Genomic DNA, 7,363 nt, shown 5'->3' with positions numbered 1-7,363 from the left:
TCGATTCTCCAAGAGGTGCCTCCAAAAACTCTTCAAAAAATTATCCAAATTCATCGAACCTTCTAGAAACAGGGGTTGAACCACCTTTGGCGTCGTCAGCGCTAGTTTGACACCGTCGACACTGAGTAAAAGTTTCAGCTGTTCTGTTGTTCTATGTCGTCAGCGCTGCCGTTGGCACAGTCGGCGCTAAGTACTACTTCAAAAATGTCATTTTGACTTCAAATTCCATTCTTTTTGCTTTATTTTTGCTTTAAGTCCTAAAAATCAACAACCTACAAGAAAACATCAAAATACCTTCCATTAAGGTGCAATATCACCAAAAATAAATATAAAATATGGGTCTAAAAATGCATATATTTTCAATGTGTCAAAATCCCCCAAACTTACATGTTACTTGTCCTCAAGTAACTCCTCTACTACATAAAAATATGAATTATGGTAAAGAATTTAACTTCTTGACTTCCATATTTAAGTTCTCTAAACATAATAATATAACTTAAGAAAAATTCAAAACAACTCCAGTTAATACTAAAGATGCTAGGATATTCAGTAATTAAGTATAAGATTTTTTATCCTCTATTTCTTTCAAGAAAAAATTCAATTTGTCAAATTAAAGTCACTTAAAAAATTTATATGAAAATGAACTTCATACAACTTTATTAATCATTAAGCTAATACTCAAGTAAAAAGTTTAGAAAATAGAAATATAAGTTTAGAAAATGTAGCCAAGCCTTCTTCTTTAAGTTGATTCAAGTGAAGCCTATTTTTAATTAGGCTTCTCCTCAAGTTTCTCCCCACATCTTTTTTTTCTTTTTCGTTACTTTTTAGGATCATTTTTAATCCCCTTTTTCTTTTCTTTCTTTTTCTCCTTTTATTTTATATATGTGAGGATTATTATATCTGGATAGCCTTTAATGATTTTGAACTTCACTATTCTTTTGTTAAAGTTAAAAAGTTTTTACATTTCTTCACTTAACAAATTTTTTTCAAATTTATATTAACACAAATTTATATTAACTTAAAAATCACATAAAGTTTAATTCTTTTCTTTTTACATGAATCTTTTGAGATTTTGAAGACTTCAAAAATACAAATTCCTTTACTAAAAATAGAAAAATATAGTCTTATTCTCTTTTACCAAACATCTTAGTCTCTAGAATTAACCTTTATTATTGAAAATTTTTTTACTTAAGTTTACTATATATTTAGAAACAAAAATATAGTTATACAAAGTTAACCCTAATACCAAAGGTCATGTTAAATTTAAATTTTTTGAAAATATAGTTAAGTGAGGACAAATAAAATTAAGTTCTCTCTTTTCTTTTTTTAAAATAATTTTTCTCACCTCCCAAACTTAAATTTTTTTTAAAAGATTTACATGAAGAACTTTAAAAATAAAAGGGTGAAAGAAAACATTAAATACATAAAAAAATTCATACCTGTTGAAGATTCTAATTTTTACAAATAAATTCTGAAATACTACATGTGCTAATATGAAAAACTACAAGGCTAAACATTAAATTGCACATAATATGTATAAAATTTGCTGAAAAAGAGTTAATTACAATACATATAACAAAGTGTTGAAACTAACAACAGAACTAAACTAAATTCTAAAAATAAAAATAGTTTTACACATTACAGTTTCACATTACAACATAACAACATAGTCTCAACAATATCACAAAACAAACAATACAATAACAAAGTACAACTCAAACAAACAAACAAACGAAAAGATCACCAGTCATCATCTTCTTCATCATTAACATCTAAATTTTGCTGTTGATATGGAGTATAAACAAGGTGAATATGGAACTGAAGTGTATCATCACCCCTCAGGTATTTCACTAAAGCATCATCATAAGTAGCATCATATTCAAACTTCTGGCAAATCAGATCATCTGTATGAGCATTTCTGGCCCTCTCCTCATCAGGCCTGAAATCAACTTCTGCATGCTCACAAAGTGTATAAATGGGAGCAGGGTGTGCCAATCCACCAGTGGTCTCTCCTAGAGCAATAGATCGAGTGTTCATATAAATGATAGAGCCTACATTTATATCCATCACTTGTTGAATACAGTAGATCAGGATGGTTCTATCCTTGGTCACTTCACTATGATGGTTTGTTAGAATCATCCTCCCATAAATAAAATAATGTCAGGCCTTAGATACTACATTTAACATAGAAAAGGGAAAGTTGACTTTAACTCCATTCTTTACTTTCCAAGCCCCTTTCTCATCAGTTAGAAAAGAAATAACCTCATCTAAGGCCTCATTTTTAGCAGAGAATGAATCATACTGACATCTATTAACATCTTCTAATTGATAAAACTCATTTATTTTTCTTTGAGTAAACTCCACCCTTTTACCTCAAACAAAAATAAAATCATCAGAAGCCTCTCGAAAGTTGCCATAAATTTCAATAATTATCCCATATATCGCATCAGCAGTAAAATAGCAGAAGTTTTCCTACTGCTGAGCGATAATCAATCGTTCATCTTCTCCTCCCGAATTTTTGAAACCTTGATCCGGAATCACTTTAATTTTTTATCTAAGATTATGAAATCGAGCACTAGATTTAAAGCTAACAAACTTTTTCTTATCATATTCTATTTTTCTTTTGCTCGATCTATGTGTCATAGGAAATCTAGCAAAATTTAATAAAAATCTGAATAAATTCCAAAATTCCGAAAATCAAAATGTAAAGCACCTTAAACTTAAATTCGCTGAGTAAAAGTTTTTCACCAAAGCATTTTCTGAAAATCTCTCAAAAAAAACCCAAAACTTTCGGATCCAGGCAATGTGAGAAAAATCTTTGGTGAAAAAAAAATTACTTTAAAGTGTAGCTCTTACCTAGAGAAAATGAAATCCAAAGTTCCTTTGCCTCTAAATCGCCTCAAATCTGCCCAAAATCAAGCCCTAGGTGTGAAAACTGAAGATTGAAGGTGAATTTAGCGGTAAAAAGGGAGGTTTTGAGGTGAAAATTGCAAATTAAAGGGGTTATTACTGCTCTCGGGTAGAAGGCGTCGTTGGCGCTAAAGGCCCGAAATTCACTATTTTAATTTTTTCAAAATTTCAATTTCCTTTTAATTTACTCCAAAGTTCTTTTAATAATTTCAATTTCCTTTTAATTTACTCCAAAGTTTTTTTTAGTATTTTTAAACACAAATTTTTATCTAACAATAATTCACAAATAAACATTCACAAAAAATCATTTTCGAAAACAACAACTAACTAACTTTTATATATGAAAATACACTTTTTACAAACACATTTCACAAATCACACATTCACACCTATTAAACAAACAACAAACTAATTCTATTAAACAAACTAATTATAAATCAGCATCAAAATCAAGCTACAACACTAAACGCTGACACAAAACTATACACATAATCAACGTTCAAAATTCTAAAGCAAAAACAAACCAAACCAAATCAAATCAAATCCACACAATTACATCACATACACAAGTAGAGAATCCAAAGTCTTCAGTCATTCAGCTTCATCTTCAGTGCTTTCACCTCCTCTAATATCTCCCATGGATTGTTAATGAACATATAAGTTTTAGAAGGATCGGTACGGGAATTGATCTATTGAATTTTCTTCGATCCACACATTTTCTTTAAACATCCGACCTAATCCTGCTTCAAAAGTTTCAGTATGATCAAAATTTTATTTCATTCTCCAATCAAGGTTATCAAAAAGGTACTTAAGATCTCCCACTGCATTCATAATACTCTGAAGTTCCCTTTCAATTTTCTTCAATTTCTTCTCCAAAGCAAGCGAATTTCCTACTGTTGGTGGTATTATTGGAGTTGATACATGTGAAGAATGATCCATAATATTATTTAGTGCTTCATTTCCATTACCAACATAATGATCATCAATTGGGATCATGGGCTCCCATGGTAGTAAAAATTTTTCCCAACTTTCATATGGCACTTGGGATTGACTGCAAATTAGAAAAATTATAAAAGGATGCCCAAGTCCATAAATTTTCCCATTTATAATGATACCCATAACAGATTTAAATATGATTGATCCTATATCAATAGGTTTTTCCATTTGAATACAGTAGTTTAAAATAGCACTTTCCTTGGTGACTCTACTAATCTTCATAGTAGGGAGTAATTTTGCACAAATTAAGAAATGCCACTGCTTCGAAATTGGATTAAGTGATGAAGCAGAAAAACTAATATATACTTCATCTCGTACTTCCCACATATCACTTTCATACATTAGAAAATTATAAACATCTTGCATCAAATCTCGTGTGGGAATGTAGGAATGAAATTTGTATAATGACACATTGGAACATTTTCTATCATATACAATTTATTAATCCTCACAGGAGTAAATGGTACAGCCTTACCTTGAACGAAGGCAACTCCTTGGGTAATCCTTGGGTAATGCAACTCCTTGGGTAATTTTATGTAGATTTGCATAGAACTCCTTCACTACAGGCACAACAACCGCAGCGGTAGTGTAACACAGAACTTCCCATCGCCTTTGCAAAATGATCTTTTTAACCGGAGCACTTGGATTGATCAATCCATGATTAACAAATCCTCTCTCCTTAATCAATCTCTTCTTCGTAATAACTTTATAATATAATCTCTGCGCGTCAAAACTAATAAAATTTCTTCTATTAAAAACCCCATACCTTGAAGTATTTCTGGAATTGCAAGACATGGAATCCGAAAATAGGAAGTCTTTAAGCATCCTAGGATGTTTTTAGGACTTTAAAAACACCTCCTGGCAGTTATTATGGAGCAAAATCTTGCCAAAGTCCGCCAAAAGTCTTTTGAACCGTCAAATCGCTCTCGGTGTCGTTGGCGCTCCCGATTGACGCTACCGGTGCTGAGGTCCGTTTTCTTGGGCGTCGTCGGTGCCAGTGGCCACAATTTTGCGGGGTGACCGAAATTTTGTGACTTTCATTTTTCGTTCAATTTAATTCCAACTTTTTTCAATTTAATTCCAACTTTTTCTCCAATACCAACATTTGACTTAATTTATAATAAATTCAATTGTGTAGGATTATTATCTACTAACATATAAGAAACTTCTCAAATAAGATAGCAATACATAGACATATATGTATGGGTTGCCTCCCACAAAGCGCTTGGTTTAACGTCGTCAGCCCGACACACTATTTGTTTAGTTGGGTTGACTTAACATTAAAACTTCTTTAAATTGAGGAATTTGCCCTTCATAATAATTTTTTAGACAATGCCCATTAACTTTAAATACCTTTCCAGCGTTAGGATCTTTAATAACAACAGTTCCATAATGATAGACTTTAATCACTTTAAACGGTCCTAACCATCTGTATTTTAGTTTTCCTCAAAAAAATCTTAATCTTGTATTATATAATATAACTTCTTGTCCAGGTTCAAATTTCGTCTGAATAATCTTTCGATCATGCCATATTTTCATTTTTTCTTTATAGATTTTTCCATTATCATATGCTTCATTTCTTATTTCTTTAAGTTCATTGAGTTGCAATAATCTTTTATCACCAACATCTTTTAGATTAAAATTAAATTCCTTAATAGCCCAAAATGCTTTATGCTCTAATTCTACTAGTAAGTGACATGTTTTTCCAAATATTAGTCTGTATGGGGACATTCTTAAAGGAGTCTTATAAGCAGTTCTATATGCCCATAATGCAGTATCTAGTCTAGTAGACCAATCCAATTTATAAGGATTTACAACTTTTTCTAAAATACGTTTAATTTCACGATTTGATATCTCTGCTAGACCGCAAGTCTGAGGATGATAAGCAGTAGAGAATCTATGCATAATATCATATTTCTTAACTAATTTTTCAATTCTCTTATTCCTAAAATGAGATCCTCCATCAGTAATATTTACTCTCGACATTTCATATCTTGTAAAAATATTTTTAATTAAAAATTTAGAAACACTTCGAGCATCACAACTGGGTACAACAATAGCTTCAATTTATTTGTACATATAATCAACAACAAGTAATATATATAAGTTTCCAAATGAATGCATAAATGGTCCCATAAAATCTAATCCCCACACATCAAAAATTTCAACTTCCAATGTGTAATTTAGAGGAATTTCATTTCTTCTAGAAATATTTTCTACTCGTTGACATCTACCACACATTTTAATATATTTTTTAACATCTTTAAAAATACTAGGCCAATAAAATTCAACTTGCAAAATTTTATATGCAATTCAATTTGTTCCAAAATGTCCTCCACATTCAAAATTATGGCATCTTTCAATTATCTGTTAAGTTTCTTCATAAGGCACACATCGTCTAACAATTAGATCTTTACATTATTTATATAAATATGGGTCATCCCAAAAATAGTCTTTTGAATCATTTATAAATTTCCTTAATTGTGGATTTTCATATCAAGTGATAAATTATCACTTACAATATAATTCACTATATTAGCATACTACGGTACATCAATTTCATCAATACTATATAACTATTCATCAGGGAAATTTTCTAAAATTTCATTTGCAAAATTAGTTAATATTTTTATTTCTATTCTAGACAAATGACGGTAAAATCAAACTCTTGCAATAGAAGTATCCATCTCATTAATCTTGGTTTAGCATCCTTCTTTTGCTTTAAGTATTTAATAGCAGAATGATTTGTATGCACTATACATTTAGTTACAATTAAATAAGGTCTAAATTTATCAAAGACATAAACAATAGCTAATAAGTCTCTTTCAATAGTAGTATAACTAATTTGAGCATCATTTAGAGTCTTACTAGCATAATATATAACTTTAAAAACTTTCTCGTATCTTTGTCCTAATACAGCCCCAATAGCATAATCACTAGCATCGCACATTATTTTAAATGATTTTTCTCAGTCGGGTGGTACTATTATAGGTGTAGTGACTAATTTTTTCTTTAATAATTCAAATGCTTTTATGCATTCCTCATCAAAACCAAATATCTTATTTTTTTCTAAAAGTTGACATAGTGGCTTAGTTATTTTTGAAAATTTTTTTTGAATTAGTTATTTTTGAAAATTTTTTTATGTAGCGCTTGTAAAAACCAGCATGTCCTAGAAAACTTCTCACCCCTTTAACATTAGTAGGTGGTGGTAATTTTTCTATAACTTAGATTTTTTGCAGGAACTACTTCCATGTCCTTTTTAGAAATTTTATGCCCAAGCACAATACCTCATGCAACCATAAATTGACATTTTTTCCAATTTAATACTAGGTTGACTTTTTCACATACTTACAGAACTTTTTTTAAATTATAAAGATATAACTCAAACAAAGTCCCAAATACAGAAAAATCATCCATAAACACTTCCATTCCATGTTCTATAAAATTGCTAAAAATT

The sequence above is a fragment of the Phalaenopsis equestris genome, unplaced genomic scaffold, assembly GCF_001263595.1.
Source record: "Phalaenopsis equestris unplaced genomic scaffold, ASM126359v1 Scaffold234349, whole genome shotgun sequence".
NCBI classification, from domain to species: Eukaryota; Viridiplantae; Streptophyta; class Magnoliopsida; order Asparagales; family Orchidaceae; genus Phalaenopsis; species Phalaenopsis equestris.
This window is presented reverse-complemented; position numbering follows the sequence as displayed.